Source organism: Anas platyrhynchos, chromosome 16, assembly GCF_047663525.1.
Source record: "Anas platyrhynchos isolate ZD024472 breed Pekin duck chromosome 16, IASCAAS_PekinDuck_T2T, whole genome shotgun sequence".
Lineage (NCBI taxonomy): Eukaryota > Metazoa > Chordata > Aves > Anseriformes > Anatidae > Anas > Anas platyrhynchos.
The window spans coordinates 333324-355304 of NC_092602.1; the positions used below are offsets into that span (position 1 = coordinate 333324).

General features: G+C 38.5%; 1 protein-coding gene and 2 long non-coding RNA genes across 9 annotated transcripts in view; 1 reads left to right on the forward strand and 2 right to left on the reverse strand.

Annotated features, from left to right (window-relative positions):
- The window catches only part of TTC28 (tetratricopeptide repeat domain 28), a 158173-nt gene that overhangs the window by 24247 nt on the left and 111945 nt on the right, over nt 1–21981 (forward strand). The window lies entirely within an intron of this gene.
- Nucleotides 1023–5491, reverse strand: LOC119718554 (uncharacterized). The gene is made up of 3 exons (XR_005269688.2): nt 5188–5491; nt 3994–4106; nt 1023–3569 (listed from the first exon to the last, which is right to left on the reverse strand). It is a non-coding gene; the product is annotated as an uncharacterized lncRNA (long non-coding RNA).
- On the reverse strand, nt 20276–21946 carry LOC139998836 (uncharacterized). Its single transcript, XR_011803854.1, has 2 exons — nt 21254–21946; nt 20276–20762 (listed from the first exon to the last, which is right to left on the reverse strand). It is a non-coding gene; the product is annotated as an uncharacterized lncRNA (long non-coding RNA).

Here is a 21981-nt window from a genome sequence, read left to right on the forward strand (position 1 = left end):
CTAGGAATGTGGACTAATAATTGGACTCTGGAGAATGCAGATGTGCCACATGTTGGTATTTATTTTACGTTGATGCATTTGGTTGTTAAGTTTGCTACCAATGCGTTCAAGGAAATTATATTTTATCATGTGTGTGGCAGATTTGAAATACATGCAACTGTATTTCAGGGAGTATATTTTTCATGATTTTAGCAAATGCATGCTAAATAAAAAAATGCTGGCTTCTTGGATTTGGTTGCAGTGTAGAAGTGCCTAGACATAATAGATTTCGTGACTGTTTGGAAGAGGACAGCTATAGCACTGAATCTCAGAGAGCAGAAAATATGCGCACTTAACTGCAGAGGGAAATGCTTGGTATTGCAATGTACACTCATTAAAGCTTTGGAAAGCTGTAACAGAACGGGGAATGCAGCAGAAAAGGAATGTGAATGAGAGGAGTGTGTATAGTAAACATAACTTTTTAGGGAGTCTAAACTAATGTTTCAAAGAATAAAAAAGAATTCAGTTGCCTGTATGATTTCATTCACTCCCACATTTATTCTGCTTTTTCTCACACTTGGTATACTTTGAAGAATGGTACTGATTCTGAAGCTTGTCTAGAGAGGAGTAGCAAGCATCAGAGCTAATGGTCCAAAACAGCAAGCCAGTTCTGGCTCAGAAACATCCATTGTCTCTTAGTCTCACACAATTTCTCCTCCTAAACACTCTCCCTCTCCACCCCCCCCGTCTTGTCTCTCTCACCCACACCACACTAAATCGACAACAATAAAAATTACTTTTCAGAATGCTTGAGACTATTAATTACAGTGATAAGTCATTTCTGGAGCTATAAACATTTTAAAGCATTTATAAATACGTTGCTCATTGTTTTGCGCTTTGTGCTTGATAAAATAGGAAAATTTAAAATTAAAAAAAAAACAACTAAGTTATTTGAATTAATGTTTTGTAAAATTACACTGCAGAACAGAAAGAAGCAACTTCTGTGTAGCAGATTCACAAATCTATGTTTAGTAATTTGAGAAAATAAGACATTTTTTCCAGTAAGGTGAGTGTGGTGAGCTAGCTGATATTCTGTATTCTGAGACCTCTGTAGGGCACCTGCTTAGTTTGTTTTGCTTTTTATCATCATAGAAGAAGCTGTTTATGGCTTATTTCAGGTGCCTATGCAAACATTTAAGTATGGCTACAAAACCCTAATGGCACATGTAGTAATTTTGCTACTTAGTTCATTCCTTTTGGCAAATACCCCAGTTACTCAATACCTGAATGAAGATCCAGCCTCTTCAGCTGAATGGAGAACAAATTATGATTGGGAACACACGCTTGTTAAGCCCTGTTTCTTCTTCCAGGAGAAACTATAGAAGTGAACAGCAGCATACCTGAAATATTGTGTAGCTTTCAGGTTCAGTGCAAGACTGTTTGAGAAGCTCACTCTGTAGATGAGGTATTTAGAGTTGTGTGGAAACTTCATCTACTATCTTTTAATCAGGTGGCAATGATAAAGATGGAAAAACACATACTCTTTGTGTTCGAGAGGTACAAGGACTTTAACACCAGCATTATGCAGGAACCAGATGCAAGAAAATTTTGTTAGTTTTGGAGTATTTCCCAAACAGCTAAGCATCTAAAACTTGAACAGTATCGAATAGATTTTTATTTTGCTTGCAAACAATTACAGGATATATTTCTCCAGTAACATACAGAAAGCTAAATTTACAGTTAAGAAGTTGAACAGATATGCAAAACAATTGACTTTTAAAAAACAAGGCACCCTCGCAGTCACTTCCCCTAAAAAAAACTTGCTTTTTTTCACACACACACACACAGCCAAAAAAAAAAAAATTAAAAAAATTAACCATCTGCTCATTAGATGTGTTACAAATGGAAGAGTTGGGTTGGAGCTGGTGTGGCTTGCAGCTTTTTGGCAGATGCTGAGGAACCTAAGTAGGGTTTAGTAGTTCTTTTCAATAATAATAAGCAGTATAGACAGGACTGTATCGGAAATAACATTACCATGTGAGAGCTATTTACATTCCAACAATGCCTATACTGCACGCATAACAAGTTTAATAGCCAGCAAAGAGGCCTCTACCACATGTTGCAGGCAAGTTAAGTACTGGAAACCATTGGAAGGCTATTATGAAAATTCTGTTGTTCACACCACTGCGAAACTCAGTTCTCTATGAATTTCAAGTCTAAATTCCCCTCTTACCATAACATGTAATACCAAAAGCAAATGTGTAGCATAGCTGCTTTGCTTCTGCAGGAAGTGCACACTTTTTGGAACAAGGTATTGGTCTTAAGATATGTAGGAGGTTTTATAATTGAAATTGTCAAATTTGATTGCCTGACTGGGCTGAGACTCATGCATTCAGTACACAGTTTGCTGGCTGTAGCAACTGAGGAGCATATGGGTGGTACATCCCGGAGTCTAGTGTTTCATGGTTCCTCTAGTTAGAGGCATTTTAGGCATCTTAAAACTACAGAGAGCTTTCAGGATAACTCCAATAAGCTTTAGGCAGCTATGGGTTAATCTTCAGTCTTCCTTCCGAACATGCTTAAGGTATCTTTCTGTTGTCAAATCTCTCTTCCTTATATTCAGAAGAGTAAAAACCAAGGAAATATATTTTCAACTCTACTTTTTTTTTCTTTGTTGTTATTGTTATTTTCATTGTTATAATTGTGACTGAACTGGGGGAACCAGATGATGAATTTCGAAGGATTAATGTAGATATTTTTTGAGTGAGTTTGACTGGACAATATTGTAAGCTTAGCTGGAAAATATGGATTCCGTGAATATTCTGGTTTCTACATAACCGGATAGTAGTCGATGGTGAATGATTAGTAGTACTCAGAATGTTGACAGAATTTTGAAAGATAAATATGTAAATAAAACTGGTCTTGATTTTGAAATGAAAAGGATAATTGCTAATAGAGAATACGATGAATTAAGATTGATGTCTGTTGATCTGGTATGTACACCATCCACAGCTGTCACAGTGATAGTCAAGACTTGTGAGTGATTCAAGCATATAGTGAAGGAGAATACCTCTTTAGACAATGTGGAGGGAAGTGGGCTGACACAGCTCTTAAAGGGTGGCCTTGCTAGCTCCCTCTGTTTTGTTGTAGCCATTTCAGTAGGTGAATTAATCATGTAGTGTTATGTCTCAATCCTGAGTTGCTGTAATGCATTCTAATTAAACATGTTTAGTGCTACAGCTCTAAGATCACCAAATAGCTTTTCTTCTACTGATGGTTTGAGACTTGTGAAGAGTAACTTGCAATGAAAACAGTTACAGAGCTAACATTCAGGAAGACAAATTCTGTTCCTCTTACACTTGCATACTATTTTTCTTCCTTGAAGTGCTGGTACAAGTGAGGAAGGTCCAGAAATACTCAGAAATCCCTGATGCTCTGTTAAAACAAACAATACTTCTAATAGCAAGTTCAGGAGTGTAAGGTTAACCCTTAGGATCTCTTCCTTCTTCCAGTCTCTCTTAAAGCTGATATTTCTAGGGCCTTTTACTTTACAGTTGGGAATCTCTCTGTCTGGTGTGCTGCTTTCCCTTCTAAAAGCAAAACAGAAAATAAATAATGACTAGAATGTCATATGTGACAAAAAAAAATACTTGAGATTTTTCTGGTCAGAGAAGTAGTATAAATAAAACATACGCATGAACGTGGAATTGCTACATAGTTACAAATAAATAATGTATCTTAGTCTTTATGAATACAAAGAAAACAATGTAGTTTACATATTGATCATCACTGAAAAGATGCTAAAAAAAATCGTCCTTTATGTGGCATAATAGTAGGTAAAAAAGAACTTCACAAGGTGAATCAGTATGTCAGACTAAATTACAAGAAGTTACAGTGGATAGTGTGGAATCTGTTTAAAGTAGTTATTACAAGTTTGTGGAAATTAGTTCCAATGACTTGTTTTTATTTTTGAATGTTTTGTTGTTTTCCAAAAAATCCAAAGAAACCACTTACTATTTCTTAATGTTACTGTGGATATTCATCAGTACGTGGCATGATTTGGTGCCTAGGGATATCCCACTTGGAGTGCAGCAGTTGGTAGAAGAGCTCCAGCACGGTATGTTTTCCTATCAACAAGAAATTTTGGAGGAAGCAGGGATGATGGCCTATAACCAAGTAAGATTTTTAAGAACAGATTAAATGAACTTCTGTCAAATACAATTCAGCCCTTGGTGACTAGCCTGTTGTTTAACAGGATTAAACAGATGGCCTCTTGATGGCCTCTTGAAGTCAATTTCAGAAATGTTTTCAAATATTTTTGCTTTTTTGTAACATTATATTCTAAATGATGATCTTTTTATGTTATGTTTCTTAAAAGCACATGTTTTTGGTTTTGGTATTAATCTTCTCTCAGGTCTGTTTTAACTGAATGAAACTAGATTAATTACTGTAGCCAGTAGACTCCCTACTGCTTGGTGGACTGGAATAGTTGCTCCATGTCTTCAGTTTTATTTTTCTCCTATGTAAATGCATCCTATTTGCCTGTTTTGCTATAATATCATAATATTACTGATTAATCTACTGTATTTTCATTTTTTTTTAATTTAAACTGCTGCCGAATCAGCTGTTCTTTGTTTTTGGTTTTATTTACATATTTTTTCTTCACAGAAACTTTATCTTTTATTAAACTTCATAGATCCTTTTTAATAGCATTTTATCATTTCGTTAAAAGTATCCTCTATTTTGACTTTGTCAAAAGGTCAACTTTTTATAGTTGACTTTGTCTGTGATAGTGCTTTTAGTTTCACCTAGCTTGTCAACTTTTACAAACTAATAAAATTACTCTCCAATTTATTGTGCAAGCTTCTTGAGTATGTACTGATTGGTTGCTGATCTAGTGTAAACCTCTGCACTTCTCACGTACTTATTTTCAGTCCAACAGTGAAGTGTTTCTGGATAACCGTCTCTGCCTGTACATTACCAAATTTCGTTTCACTGTACTGTTTAACCATGTTTCTCTTATGTTTGATGCATACACAGTATTGTTAAAAAGCCTTAATATAACCAAAGTGCAATAGCTACTGTATCTTTCTTATCCACAATGCCGTTACCATGTTAAAAGAAGAGAATAGTTTAGTTTGAGATTTGTTTGGGATAACAAAAACAGTTGCTGGCTATTGGTTAAGCTTGTCATGTTGTTTCACTTACCCTTACAGATGATTTGTAAGATCTTTTGTTCCATTGTTTTTCCAAGAATTAATGTTAATCCCACAGTCTTTCAGGAATACTTAAAGCTATATGCAGATTGCTCTTAAACTGCGTGTCTGTTCTCTCACTAACTTGTATTTCGTTAGACCCAACTGATCTGGAATCATCTGACTTAACTGATTGATCTTAAATGAGTTCTGTTTCTATTCTAGCCAGAATTATCTACCCCAGAATTGTTGGCATTAATTGTGTTTCTGTAGTTGACTCCCTTAATTGAATGCTAAAAGAACCATCAGTAACTGAAGGCACAGTGACTAATTAGTACAATTACCTGCTGCCAAATGCAGCAATTGAAGCTTGGTAGCCTTTTCTTAGGATAGGAAATAGGAAGAAAGTTGCTGTTTTCAGTGACTTAAATCATGAAAATACCTTCATTTTTTTTTTTCCCTTGGAACATTAGGATTAGGAACATTAGATATCTGGAAACACTTTGGCCAGCAAATGGACTGCTGTTGTTTTGAGCCAACATGCTTGTTAATGTTTGATACATCTAGCTTCTAGCTTTTGTTATATCTCTGTGGGTAACCTTTGAGAGACCCATGACTGATGAGTTGGCTGTGTTGCACATCGAAATATTTTGCATAAGAGGAAAACTGAATTCTTCATTTTGAAACCTGAATCTGTTGCAATTTTTCTCCACCTTTGAATTGCTTTAGAATTGACAATGAAGCCTATTTGAGTGGATTCAGACCTGGAAATGGTGTTTTTGTCTCTATTAGAGGATTTATTGCAATGAAGTCTTAGAACCGTGCTTATCTCCTGTTATTTTGTTACCAGTTAAAGTATCTGCATATGTATTTCCTTTTACTGACTTTTTGGGGGACTGATAAAAGGAGATGAAGGAAAGAGACAGCTTTGGTAAGCTGCAGAATTTTTACAGTCATAAGAGATGTTATGTGTATAGAGAGACAGACAAACAGATCACTCATGGTCTGAAATTGCTGTCAGATTTTAATTACTGAAAAGTATTAACATGAGAGATACAGCTAGTAAAACAGTTAGAGGTGGTCCGTATTGCCTCTGTTGCTACCCTGGCAACTCAGTGTCCCACAAGTAGTAAAGTCCCTGCTAGTTTCTTCCACTTACCTGAGAGGAAGAGAAAATCAGCGCAGCATTCCTTGCCTGAGCATTGAAGTGCAGTCCTATGTTCTGCCTTTGTAGGGCTTAAGGGCTCATTCAGGCAAGTGGTTTTGTCCTTCAGTCTTATCTTTGCCTTAGCTTTGTTCAGGTGCTGTTATTAGGACACTGCTCTTTCCAAAAATTTGTCTGATGCCCATCTTCCCTCAGTTACCTAGAGCTGCTATCTTCATTTCACAACAGTCTAGACCATGGTGACTATTGACTTCTCTCAGACAATTTGAGAGCTCTAACAGACTTGAAAGCCAAAACTCCATTCCTTGATATAGTCATGGGATTTATCCTCCTCATTGTCTGAATGAGGTCATGCATGGTGTGTTTCTGGAATAGGAAACGAGCACCTTACGAAAAAGGCAGTGTCTGATGACGTAAGCTAGTGTGTATATATGCTCTTGCTTAAAGTTTTCAGGGAGCCTTATAAAATAGCACAATAATTAGAATTGTCTTTTGATATGTGCTTTTCCTCTTTCTTTTGCAACAAGATTGGAAAAGGTGCAAAAATATGCATATGTGTGTGTCTGTGTCTGAAGGACAAAATATGTATACGTGTATGTGTTCACACAATGCGTACAGAAATTAAATGAAGTAAAATAGAGGAAACACAAGTGAAAAATAACTATGAATTACTTTAAGTGATCTTGGTCTTGTGAGTTATGAGACCAAAGCACAAACTTCCGAAGCAATACATTGCATACAATTTCTGTGCACTGGAATATGTATACTTTAGACAGTAAGTGATTTGCTAGCTTGTACTGCAAGTCCTGAGGATATGTTATTGTTCAGGGAACTCTTCAAACACAATGGAAATGGTGAAGTAGGAAAACAGATATTTCCCAGTGTCAGGTGCTGCTAACGTACATCTTCCTCTTCCTAGCAAAGTAATTACCAGTTGCCTCTCTGTTTTTGGCTGTGATGGACAGTTTACTGAGCTTGAAGCTATTTTTCAATGTGTTCTGAATCCTTTAAATTCAATAAATTCTCATCCTATGTTGTAGTTTAAAAATAATGAAGGAATAAATTGAAGGTTTTTTTTTTATAGTTTCTCTACTGTATTCAATGATGGTGTCTGATTGAAAAGCAGGAAATAAGGGTTAAAAGAACAAAATCTGGAAACTAAGCAGTGTACAGGAATGTATTCAATATGTGGCTATTAATGAGTAATAGTAATTGAATTCAGAATCCTTCTAGCTAGAATAAACAAAAATTGATTGCTGCAGTGGTCAACTGTAAAAAAGAAAACAGCATCAACATGAGAAGACTTATGAACAGGTGATTTAAAAAGCAGCTAAAAGGTGAAAATGCTTGCAGGCTGTATAGATAAAATAGGGTACTTTTACTCAGGCTGTATTTTAAGGTAACAGATAATCTGATAAAGTTATATAGAATCATCAATGTGTAAAGAATGAAAATAGGGAATGGTTGGTTAGGGGTTTTCATGATACAAGAAAGGTAGGGCACCTAATGAAATTATTAAGGAATAGGTTAAAACAAACAAATCTAATTATCGTAGTATTACATATATTCCTCTGATAACCTATTCAAAGTGAGAGGCTAGAGGACAGCACATTAGTGAAGGAGACAATGAGGGTTCAAAGTCAGGATAGCAGACGTAGCAAAGAGAAGAAAATTTTGCTTGGTTTTACCCATATATGACAGCTGATGTAATGGGTGAATATGAGTTCTGTGGTTAACTTTTGCTTTGTGTGTGAGAAATACAGTGGCTTATCCACACACATCTTAATTATGTGGTGGATAGCATAGGATATTGTAGCAGCCTGCAGAAGTATTTGGATTCCGCTCTTTATTTAATAGCTGAGAGGGCTATTGAAGAAACATGACACATAATTGTCCAAATGTATTTTAGGAAGTCTCAAAAATACTGTGTTGCCAGGATCTGGATGAGTGTGTTGCAAAAGATAGCTTTATACTTGCTTTGATTCATAAGCATCCTTGAGTCACCACTGTCAGATAAGGTACTAGGATGGACAGACCTTGGGTCTAACTCAGCAGCAGTTCTTGTCTTCAGGGCTCCTGACATTACAGGTGATAAGTCTTTGGGCTAATTAGGTCCTTTGTTGTAGACATACATATACTTTTCTTTAAAAGGTTTTGAAAGATTTGGTTATGACTGAACACAAACATTTTACAGCAACCAGAACTATTTTTCTTCTGATTTGCCTTACAAGGTAAAAACTATTTTAAATGGGCTAGAGAGATTCCTTACTGCTGAGACAATAAGTAATGAATATCACACAAGATGAGCCATTGATCTCATCTTCAGAGAACAATAAATCTGTACTGCATCACCTACTGTTACCTATCGCAATGAAAAACGTCTAAAGCTTTATTGGGGAGAAATACAGATTTCCCAGTTTTCAGGTGGATGAAGAGTTAAAAACTCACATTGAATAAAAGGAGAAAGGCATGTTGTGTTCAGAGAAGTTATGGCCTTCTGCAAAGAGAAAATGTCTACAGGCAGGATATAATATAAGCAATTTAGGAATGATGTGAAATTTCTTTTTGAATAGATGGGAAGTAGAATAGGTACGAGTAGGAGAGAACACAATACAACAAACAAAGCATTAAATAAGGTTTTGCAAGGGGACAACCTTTTGTATTGGAAGCTAGCCCTTTTTCCCCATGGAGATTCTGAGGCTCTGTTCTGGTGGTCTGTGCAGTAGAGACTGAGCTTTGGCAAGCTGAACAGCGCATGATGTCATTGGATGCATAACATATGCACTGAGAGCTAGTAAATGCTGTTCACACTGCAGTGCACTGCCAGATGTGTGTGCTGGAATGCAGTTTGAGAAATGGAAAAGTCATTTTCATAAAGACACTAAGAGATGAAATAAGAATGTCCTGTACTGGGCCTGGTCAGGTCACAGTGTCTGCCAAGTACAGATGCTCTCTACAGGGTTTTTCACTCCTAAACCCCAGGTTTTTGCTCTCAAGAGCAGTCTGTTTAGAAGGCCTTATTCAGCGTTTTTCTGTAGTTTCAGAGATGATCTCTGAGAATCTCCAGTTTTATCCAGAAAACATAGAGTTTGCTAATATGAATGATTTGCACCATCAAAGGTATTCATCACTTCAGTTTTCACCTTTCTTTTACTGTCTGTTATGAATGGTTACAACTTTATTACATCAGAGGCTTCTGGTGCCAGCCACTCTTCTGTTTACTAATGCACAGCTCACTCTACAGATTAATGTGCTTCCAGGCATTATCTGAATGTGTTACTTAACAGTCCTTCACATGCAATGTTGGATTTGCGTTTTTCTGTACTTCAGAGTGAAATTACAATTCTCTGCTAAATTTGAGGTCAGCTATTTGTAAAGTACAGTATACGTTACCTGGTCATCGGTATATAGAAAGTTAAATCTAGCTTTGCTTCCCCTTCCCTTTGCACAGACTCTGAGAGGTTAAAGGAGGAGGGGAGCTGCTGGAAGGCAGCAAGAGGGGAACGCCTACAGCAAGTCAGGAATTCCTTATCCAAATGGGACTGACAGAGAGCACATTTCAAGCTTAGGAGGTTTCTTATGTTCTATTTGTGTTATTTTTTGATGTTTACTGATGATTTTTCAGGCTGAAGTGGTTATTGCTAACTAATGGTATTGTGATCTGGCTGAATTGTATGCAAGAGTACAAACAACAAGTCTCCTATAAGAGTTGTACAGATAAACTGCCACCATGGAATCTGTGGAACTGTGCCATTTTTGAACGGTTTGTTTAAGAGGTACTCTGATCATTTCCTCAGAGGAATGTTAAGCCTGTGTCTTGGTGGGAGATTCGTGCTTTATACTTCAGTAGAAGTCATTCTTCTGCTTAGTTTTGAGACTGTGTACTCTGAAAAGGATCTGCTTCCTTCTGTTTGGGATACGTAGGCGTTTTTGCCATGCTGTCAGCAGTATGTGTTGGCATGTCTTGTGCTTGACAACTAAGGAGGCAAATTACGTTCTGTGCAGTTTTAATAAGGAATAACACAGGCCTGTAAATACCACTGTGCTTGGATAGACACAACAAATAACTCCCAGACTTCAGACAGCAAGGCATAGCCTTTTAACAAGTATTACCAGAAAGGAGTTGTCTTTCTCATACACAAGATACACAGTTTTGCTGTATTCTCAATCTGTAGAAGGAAGATCTATTAGAGGTGTTTCCAGACTGATTGGACTGATTTTGTCTGTTCCGTTAAAAGGATTCAAACCAAAGTAACTGGCTGACTTAATAGGCCAGGCTATCAGATTTACAGAACAACTTGTCTAATCTGGTATGTGGTTCCTGTAGCAGCTCAGTTCAGTTCAGCAGCCAGAACACCTGTTTTTTGTTTGTTGTTTTTGTCATTGTTTGTTTTTTAATTGAGGCTGTAATGATTTGGAACAATTTGTAGTAAAACTTCATTAGCTTTAGAACTTTAAAGTCATGCTTACTAGGCCCAAGCCTTTACACATCTTAATTAGAAGGGATTTTTAATCAGAAGGTTAACAGTAAGTTTATCTGAAGTGGTAAGTATAAGTTAATTGGCAGCACTTTACCTAAATTATGATACTCACAGAATGGCAACTGGGTAGCAAGATGGAAAACTGGCATTCATTCCAGGTAGTTCCAGAAAGCCTGCTATGTTGTCATGTCATGTAGAACAGAGTAAAAATATGTGACCACGCAAAGCAACTATTATCAAACCAATTTCTCTTTTGTCTTTCACTGCCTCTATTTAGAGCACATACAAAAAGACATCCTATGCAAAAGTGAAATTTGAGATCTATAGAATTTTCTCCGTCTCTCCTAGATCTTAATAGTTTGAGAAGACTTTAGTTAATTCTTGCCCTTTCTTATATTTGCTTACACTAGTCAGGTAATTCATTCTCCAACCTGCATTTTTAATACTTCTTGCACATGTTCAATTGCTGCTGTCAGAGGTATTGCCTATCAAAGTTACTTGCCAAGATACCTTTTCCGTATATTACATTTTCAGTTCTAAGTGTGTTTTCCGTGCTACCTGTGGATTATAATTTCCAAGCACTACAACAGCAAGTTAACGAATGCAGTAGGTGAGCACTTCATGATAGTGAAGCTGCCTTATAGCCAGAATATGGTATTAGCTAATTTATTTATCTCTAGAAAAGACATTTTTCAGAAGCCAAGAATGACCAAGAAAGCCATTACATTATTTCCTTTTGCATTCACTTATAGTCTTTTTCATTTGCTCATACTGACTTTGTTCAGCAATTGTTTGTACTGGATAAAGCCTTGATTTCTGTGCATACTAATGCTGGAGTCATATGAGCCTGCAATAACATGTCAATAAAACAGGTACTTCTATCAAATTGTATCATTTGAGGATTAAAGAAACGAAGCTGTGTAAGAAATTTTGCCATTAATGTGCTTGCTGAAAGCTAAAAGGAAATATGGTCATGTTTTCCATCACTGATGTGATGTTTTTAAATATATATACTCCTCTTGAGTTAGGCATAGTTTTACAAAGCTTAAGAGCATAAATGAGATTTTGTTGTTCTTTTTGATCGCTGGACTTACTTTAAAGGTCAGTTTATAAATTTAGCAAGTATAAGAAATTATTGATCCATTCAAGTCTAATGACTGAGCTTTACTTGTAGTAGCATGGTTTGAAAAGACCACATCCAACTACTGATCTGTATTACAATGCACCATATTATCATGGTACAAGCTCTGATTTGTTTTAATGTACAGATTGAAAGCAAAGTTTCAGGTTGGCTGAATGCCTGAGGGAATTGGTAATGTGTTGTATAGATTTAGACTCATAGGTCACTAGCTTGGAACTGTGTGAAATTTTGTGAAAAATTGCTAGTTGCTTGGTAGAATGGAATTGCTTGTTAGTTCTTACGATGTTTACATGAGAGTGACTGTTCTTAATTCACATTAAGCATTCCTGGCTGATAGTCAAAGCAGAGGCTGTACATGGAATGGGTTGTGGAGCCTGGGCTCTGAATTCTGCTGTGGCCACAAGTAGTAGGCCTTATTCTGAGGATTTTAGACGTGTCTGCACAGATGTTATGGGGAATCATATAACAATACTTGCTCTTTTCTATTTGCTCTGTGCATGTGTGAAGAGCCCCTGTTTCAGGGGCATCCACTGGTAATATCACTTTTTTTTTTTTAATTGGAAAATGTGTGTTGGAGAAATGGGGAGGTAAAAATGAGTGCACATGACTCTTCAAGCATGAGTTTGTGCTTTTGAGTCTGCAATGGGATCGCCTGTTAAAATAAATCATAGAATCATAGAATATCCTGAGTTGGAAGGGACCCTTAAGGATCATCAAGTCCAACTCTTGACACCGCACAGGTCTACCCAAAAGTTCAGACCATGTGACTAAGTGCACAGTCCAATCTTTTCTTAAATTCAGTCAGGCTCGGTGCAGTGACCACTTCCCTGGGGAGCCTGTTCCAGTGTGCAACCACCCTCTCTGTGAAGAACCCAACATAAATATTTAGTAAGAAAAGAGACTGATTGCAAAAATAGTAGTAAACAATTGATACAATTGACCTAGTTATTCTTAAATGCTCTCACAACTTTATGCTGAAAAATGACATTGCAGGTCAGGTTCTGAATACAGGTTCTGTGATGTAGCATGCTGGCCTGTCCATTTTAGAGCAAAACTAATTGCATCTTGACATGGTCGCTGGCTATTTAGGTTCTTATTTTGATGAGCTCTTCTAAGCTTACAGTCAAAAGTAGTGAAGTTACATAAAAACATATCATCAACACTTCATCATGATGGTGAATGCAGTAGACTACACCTATATTTACTCATCCGAGAGAAATATTCCTTCTGGAAAGAATGGGCTCTGTGAGAGCTGGGATGCACCGCACCCCATAGGGTTAGACAGGTTTGCTTGCTGTAAATACTGTGAAAATGTCTGAGCTGACAGTCTTGTCAGTAATGAGGACAGCATGAGTTAAACCTCCATTTGGATATACTTCCCCAGCAGCAAGAGTTTTATATATACACCCTCAGGGTGCAAGTTGTCCCTGCTCCAGTGATTTCAGCAATGATGTATAGTTTTATAGCACATCAGGATTGTTTCTTATAAAATTATCTCAGATGTGACAATGAAGTTATTTTTCACATAACTAGAGCCTAAAGAAATAACTGCTCTTTGAACATCCATCTGAAGATTTATCTGATTTTTTTCTGAGAGCGCTTGTTGGCTGTCTATCTGTAGAAACTCTGTCATTGTACAGAAGGTAGGTTTATTCCTTTCTTCGTTTCTCAGTGCTGTAGCATAGAAGAGGGCTGCTGTATAGCTTCAACACACTATGGTTTGGTGAAAAGATGATACTGAATATGGATGAATTGTGTCACATATCTTATTCATGTATTCCCAACTGAAAATATGAACAGACACAAATGAAATTCCTCTTCTACATTTTACAAGAAAGTTCAGCAGTAGAACTGTCTGTCATTGTAAATCAGTAGAAGACTCCTTAGAGAGTTATAAGTGCTGTTTCTGACTGTTACAGGATCTTTTCTTGAAAATCTCAGGGCTCAGGAGTAAGATGGAAGCATGTTACAACACCTATTTCCACTGTGTAGAAGAGAATTTTAGAATAGACAAAACAGATCCTTTACAATACAATAGTTTTATTATGTAGCCTTTTCAGAGGAAAATAAAAATAATAAAAAAAAGAATTTTAAGTTGAGCATTGCAGTTCTCTAAAGTTCTGTGTCCTGAAAAGTAGGATGAACTATGCAGCATCACAAAACTCTGTAACTTCCTCCCTCTGTAAGCTCCAGAAAAGGTATTTGTTAAAGCAGTTTGTGTTGGACTTTGTACACTTAGGAAATTGACCATTTCTTAGGCAATATTTGATGTACAGAGCCATGAGATAAGTTGCTTCGCAAACTGGCCCTGTCTGCTTCAGACTTCTTTGTCCTTTCCCACAGTGGCAAACACTTTGAAAATATTTCTTCAGGACACCTTATTGAAACATGTACCCACAAAAGAGATGGTCTCTGAGTAGGTTGAGGCTTGATACGTAATTTTCTTCAGCAGCATATAAAAGGCTGGACTTGGTGGAGCACTAGTGAAGAAATACAGTTTTGTTTGACCTTGCCTCTTGTGGCTATTGGTAAATTAGATGTTTCGTTTCACTATGCAGCTAGTTGTGTTTTTTAAAGGAAATTAATTACTGCAGTTATTCTTTCTCCACCCATCTTAATGTTCGTGACTATTCTCTTCAAATGATCCCTTCATTTTCCTTTCTAGCTTTTCATAATTCATGACCTTATTAAAACTTACTCTGTTCTAAAACACTGATTAGTGAACACAGTATTCTTGCTCTTCTGTAGTGTTGCTTCTTTTTGTATAATTATCTTTGTCTTGCTCAGTAACATGCTAAGGTTCTTCTTAGTAGCAAAGGAATTCCTCAAGTTCATTCTTCTTTCCTATAGCTCTCTGTTTTTCCCTCATCTCCCAAGGTGTGTTAGCATTACACAATATTTGGGATTATATGCTGGCAATTTGGCTCATTTAATTCATTTTATTTTTCAGTTTATTCTTGTCATTTTCAGATATGTCTGGAATTCACCCCTTTGGGAGCAGTGTCTATGCAAGCATATGATTTCAAATTATAATTAAAAATGTTCACACTTGGAACATTGCTAGGGATTGGGTAGTTGTTTTCATTCTTCTAGAATATTTGTGGATCTGTATTGCTACAGTGCTGGTGTTTGCAGCTGTACCTTTGAAGGTACAACAGCTGTCTGCTTTCCTGTTTGGTGTTTTTTCATGTTCAGGCACAGAATTCCTTCATTTTTACATAACCCCTTTTTTAAATCTCTTCCTCCTCTAGCAAATGTTTGTCTCAGAACTTTAGTCCAAGCATCATCATACAGTGAAGAGTAAGATGATTATCAATCTCACTACTCTGCATATAAATGAACTTAAGTTGAAGCTGGATTGCCTGGAAAGAATTAACACAAATATGTTTAAGTTGTACTACAAGAAGCAGGCTAAGGGGGTTCATTAGAATTGTGGGAAATAAAAGCAATAATTTATATCACTTGTTGATCAACAGAAGAATAACATCAGAAAGTTGACTTATGCAAAAGAGATCATGGCTTCTCTAAACTTTAAAGCTTACCTTTTTTTAAAAATATATATATACTTCTTACCTTTTTTGTATCAACCTTAAAGATGAAATTGTTGCGTTTTTTGGTAATTGAAGACCTATTCGTTCTTAGATATGCAAGGTAGCAGGATAGGGTTATATTGCAGCTGGACTAATGTGACCTTGTCCATAGATGAAGTTCCCCTGCCTCTTCTAATTTACCTCTCTACTTTATTATTTCCTCATGGATGGCTTTATGCTAATTTGTTCATACATAATCTCTGTACACTGATCATTTAGAAAAATGTGTTTTTTCTGAACTTCCATCTGTCAAAGACAAAAAGTATATACTGTTGTTTTCTCCATGGTAGATGCTAGAGCATCCCAGAATCATGAAGATAATATCTTAATTTAAAGGGGCTTCATTAAGTGTCATATTTGTTGAATGCAAAAATGCAAGCAAAATACGATTTATTTTTAGTACAGGGCAGGATAACAGGCACATATGATGTAAATTGTAGCAGAGGAAAAACGAACTTTGGACAGGAATTAATTTATTGAAGTAACATCTAACTTGAATGTGCCCTGACTGGTAAGCACTAGTGGCATAAATAAAAGAAGGTCATAGTCATTGCCCCCTTTGTCTAACTCTGCCAAGGGGTCGCATTGCATCATGTGTTCTCTACCATCAGAAGCACAGACTCCGAATCTTCTGAAGTGGTTGGCAAACTCTTTATATTCAGGTTAAGACATCATTTTAGGTAGAACATGTGCTGTAATCTGTGGGTTTACATGTATCCCATTTTTTGCTATTCAGCTATTCATTGGAAAGCTGTCATGTGCCATCACTGGATAGGACTTATGTTTTCATTGCTTTATTTATGATTTAAACAGAAGTGGTATCCCTCCAGGCACTGCCTAGAGACGAGCCTATTGTTCATGCGTGATACCTGTATTACTGTGATTCCTACTGATTGGGTGACATCTGTGTTCCTGTGATTCGGGCACTGCTGCCAGCAGGTCCCCCTGCTCAGCACTGGTGGTGAGGCTGTGCCTGGAGCGCTGGGACCAGTCCTGGGCTCCCCTGTACAGGAGAGGTGGGCATATTGCACAGAGTCCAGCGAAGTGCCGTGAAGATCACGGAGGGGCTGGAACATCTCTCTGTGAGGGAAGGCTCACAGAGCCGGGAGAGAGAGCCGGGACTCCTCTGCCTAGGCAAGAGAAGGCAATAAATACATGAAGGGAAGGTGCAAAGAGGAACAAGCCAGGCTCTTTTCAGTGGTGCTCAGTGCCAGGACAAGAGGCAACGGGAATGAGCTGAAACACAGGACTTCCTCTGGTGTCAGGAAACGCTTTTTTTCTGATAGCATGACTAAGCACTGGCACAAGTTGCCCAGAGAGGTTGTGGAGTCTCCCTCTGTGAAGATACTCAAAAGTCGGCTGGGACATATTCCTGGGCAATTGGCTGTTGATAGCCCTGCTTGAGCAGGGTTTGGAGCAGATGACCTCCAGAGATGTCTTCCAACCTCAGCTGTTCAGTGATTCTGTGGTTTATTGCTTACGGACAAACTGCAGCCTCCAGGGTTCCCACAAAGTGATCCAGGTGCTAAATAAGAGTATGCTTTTCTGGTTTAGCCATGTCTGTTTTCATTCTAAAATTTGTATTTTTCAATAAACGGTAATGGTTTAAACTGCTGATGGCTAAAATGCACGTCCTGTAGTACAGTTGGGGTTGCTTGGCAACGAGAAGGAGCAGCTTCTGCATGCAGGAACAAAACCATCCTCTGAAATCACTAGCATGTGAAATGGGAGCGTTTCCTCACAGAACTGCAGCATTTGGGAACAATTCTTGGAGATGTAAGGGAATATTGTGAATATTTGAACATGGAGCAAAATTGTGGTTGTCTGTGAATTCAGCTACTTATATTCACAAATACTTATTTCTAAATTCCCCATGCGTGAGGTCTTCCTCTCCTTGACCTGGCAGCACTTTCTGTGAATTCGCTGATCTAATCCTTGCTGATGGCTGCACAGCATTGTTGCCAGTCCTTTGGGTCCATCAGCACTGGCTGAGGAGGCATTGTGCAGTGCTGTGAAGCACAGCAGTGTGGACGTGCCACACCAGTGCACAGACAGGCAAATGTGCCATGCGTTCGCTTGGTCTCTCTTGCTCTGACGTGCTTGTTTTCTTTCCCATGTGTGCCCCTCCTCTCTGTCTATTCCTCCTCCTCTTTCTCCTCCTTCCCCTTACCCTGCAGCCCCTTTGGAGAACTAGAGTGTAAGTTGTAATTTTTTTTGTGTGTTTTTATTTATTTAATCACCTTAATCTGTACAAAAGGAGAATCCCATAAAACTGAACTTCATAGGCACAGGATGCTTCTGCTTTTCCAGTGCGAGGAAGCTACTTCTGCCTGTGTCCAGTCTGAAACAGCAGTGCAGATTAAACCGGAAGCCTCATCTGAATGAGGTCAAGCTGTATTTGTAGTTTTTTGATCAAATTAACAGTGTTGCTAAAGAAAGAGCAAATTTCCTTAACATCTGTTTTATATTACTATTCTCCTCCTCTTAGGTGTTTATTTTTTTTTCTGTGCTCAAAGCCACTTGACAGCTAGAATCCAGGTCTGCTAGAATCAGGGTCTGCAGCTTGCAGGTGTTAGGAAAAAAAATGAAGTCAGCAAGGTGTTTACAAGAATCTCAGTTTTAAGGGCAGAAAGGCAAAAGCTCTTAACACTGGCTAGTTCTTTTCACCTACAATTTGGTCTTGATCAAATTATAGTTGTCTCCATAGCAGCAGTACTTGTGCTTGCTATGGAAGGAAGGAAGGGGAAGTCGTAATTAAAACCAGGTCCCAAATGTGTGTGTTCTTTTTTCTGGTCAGAATCATACAATGACACAGCTGAAGCTTCTTTGGCCAGTAACAGTCACAATGAACAGATAGAAAGCAACCACCTTCCTTGGTAAGATACAGTTAAAATTTAGAATATATTCCCTACCCGATAAACTATAGAAATACATGTTTTTCCGTGAGACTATCACATAAATATTTTACTAGCACATCATGACATTTAAATAATGCATCTCTTCAGAAAACAGCACTAGCCAGCGAATTTCTATTCGTGACTGAAACCTTCATCCTTAAGCTTCTTGATCTGGAATTTCCTCAGTAAATAATTAGTTTTTCCCATGCAAATAAAGATGGATTTGCCCCCCCGGATTTATTTCTGAATATTTTAAATTTAAGCATAATTGTGTGCTTCTGAAGAATCAGGGTGCCATACCATGTGAGTTTAGTTATTTCTCCACATTTAGTTGCTCTTTGTCCCTGCTACAGATGAGTTTGAATGGCTATTCTGTTAATAAGAGGCTCACCCTGGTGTAGGCAGAACTCTTTCTTGTTCCTCATGTGGAAACCTGTAAACTATTTGTTTTCTGTATGCATAGTCTTTGTTAAGGTGTTGGGCACTGAGTGTGCTGGGCTTGCTTGGGATGGTGTTGATATTCTTCACAGCAGATCATACAGTACTTTGTTTTGGGTTTGTGACCAAAATAGTGTTGATAGCACACCAATGTTTTAGCTATTGCTGAACCATAGCTACACAGCATCAAAGCCTTCTCTGTTTCTCAATCTGTGATAATGCTCATTTCCTTGCAGCTTCTCTATCTATTATTTGTGGATATGCATGCATAAATACTTAAATTGACGACGGAGATGCCAGAAGAGTCTCTTGCTATGCTGTGAAAGGAAAGACGATGAAACAGGGCAGTATGCTGTTCACTTTTCTGTGATACAAAGCATGGAATACAAGAGATGTAATTCTAAAAGGAGTCATGAAGTGTATAGTCCCATTTGTTTCACAAGGGATGAAAGGATGGAGTTTTATCGCAAGACTTGGTCCATTAAAAGACAACTGCCTTATCTGGGGGCAAAAGCCCCAAATAAGGTGGAAAATTGACACATGCGTTTGCATATGACCTGTAAGAATACATATATATATATATATATATATATATATATATTTAATGCATGTGTATGTCTTGTTCATTTCTGCAATGAAAGCAAATTTTTGGTGGGAACTTTTGCTACCTCTTTCTGCTTGTCAATGATCTGTGTTGGGCAAATAACATTATAAACTAGACCTACTTTATGAAGAAAATACTTTAAAAAGTGTGTCTAGAAGTCTGGGTGATGAGTAACAAGGAATAAAGCGGACCATTCCATGTCCCTTGTTCCCTGTGACTAGCATGGAAGAGAGATCTGTGCAGAAATCCATTCCCTACAGGCTCTAGTTCAGGTGCCAGCACTTGAGAGGGGATTCAGCATCATAACAAGATTAGCCTTAATCTTGTATTGACATATTTGATCATTTCAGGGTACCAATGAATAACTTGTAATTAGTGACAGGCACCTGCAGTCCCCAGAAAATTCACCTTGGATGGCCAGCTCCCTCCCTTGCCCCACCAGCTTAATGAATCCACTTTATGGTGATGCAGTTCTCTTGACTAAGAGGAATTTCTTGAAACAGATTAATCTGAAAAAGACACTTTATTTTTTTTTTCTTTGATTTGTAAGAATGGCATCTAATATCAGATATTTCTTAATTACACACCAATTTCTTCTAAGTCCTTAGGAGAAGATGGACAGGTATTTGGTGCAATGTACTGGACTGTCATCTCCACAGTCCCAATTTTATAAATGCCAGTAAATCAGGGAAAGGGAACAAAAGAAAAGTATGGGTGTAGTTAATCATTTTACTAGCAGACTTTATGCTAACCAACCAAAATGATGACTACTATGCACTCCTGAATATTGGAAGGGATAAAATATGTTTATTCATTACTGATGTATGCTTGGAAGAGAAAACTCTGCTGACTCCAGAGGTATGGTCCATTCACTCACAATGAATTTGCAATACTGTTTCTTACTGAGAAAATGCACAGAGCCTATCATAGGTTACTGCCATATGAGGCATAGTCCTATACAGGGACTGATGGCACATGGCTCTCTACACACACGCAGTATTTTGAGCCAAGGATGATGGGGAGGGAGAAGCTGATTGCTACTTTTCAGCCACTTCACTGTTAATGAACTGAGACGCGTTTAACTGTGATGGACCAACATTGTCTTCCCCTTTGTGTTCGTATTCATGCAGAACGTGTCCAATGATTAAGACTGAACTTTACAAAGCCCTAGTACTTGAATTTTACTGGAGAAAATGAATGAATTCACTTTGAAATGGACGTGAGAATTTCCTTCTGGTAATGGAGATGACTACGTACTGAGTAGCTTCCAAGCTGGGAAAAGAAACAGAGACTTAAAAAACAAACAACAACAAAACAAACAAAACAAACAAACAAAAAAAACATAGTGTTTTCTTTAATTGTAAAGAATTCAGATAATTGATTTTGAAAGAGTGAATAATGTTTACCATTTCCTTCAGATACCAGGCATTTATAGTGCCTTTATTCTGGATATTTTCTCTGGCTTTGAAAATCGTGTCAACAGTTTTTTTTTTCTAAAGCAGGAGAAAAAATATAGCTGAAATGCCAATCACTGAAGGAGTAAGAATTAAGATTGAGTCAACCAGCTTGCTCCCTTCTGTGATGAGTTTGTATGCACACCTCCTGCTTTCCTTCCTGTTAATTATCTTTACTCAGGAGGAATTTCAGAAACCTCCTGTTGATCGTGTCAAAACAATACATTTTGCAATCTGTTCATGAATTAAATTAAGCTTCGTTCTGACAGCATCAATGGCAAATGACACTGTCTGATTCTGAGCACTTACTTTCTTTACTGCAATATTACTTTATATCTTCAGCATTGCCAGAGGGAGCTGCAGGAGGCCGCCTGCCCCTTGTGCTCCTCGCTGCTGCTGGGTTGCGGCAGCTCTCGGATCGGCGGCGTTTTGAGCCAGGGGTCAGTGTCTGCGTGCCCAGTGGCTCCTGTTAGGCCGGCAGAGGACTGAAAGCACTTCGGTCTTTTTGAACTCTGGGGCTTGTTTTCCTTGTCTCGCCAGCACTTGCCGTGCTGTTGCGTCCTTTGTTCTGGAGCTGCCGTCTGATCCGTGTGCGCGTCCTGCCCCTGCTGGGAGGGAGGTGGCGCGCATCCCCTCAGCGCCTCTGCTAGCGGCAGTTCTGTGACTTCTCCCCCCTGCTGGAGCTCCGCGTGTCCAAGCCCGGCGCTCTGGGCGCGGGGCAGCGCCTCGCTGCCCTCCTGCTGCCGGCACCCGCGGGGCAGGGCGCGGAGCTGCGGGGGCGGCCGCCGAGTGACCGCACGGCGGGGATGCGGGGTGCTGACGCCGCCCGTATCGCTTTCGTTTGTCGTCGCTTCCTTTCCAGAGAATTCCAAATTCCAGAAGTAATTCCGCGGCAGCCTCCAGATAATTCCCAGTTGGAATTACCGGAGCAATTCCGCCGCCGCGCGCGGGCCCGGGCCGCGGCACCGCCCCGTGGGACGGGGGGGGGAGGGAGGGAGAGACACAGAGAGGGAGAGACACAGAGAGGGAGGGTCTGC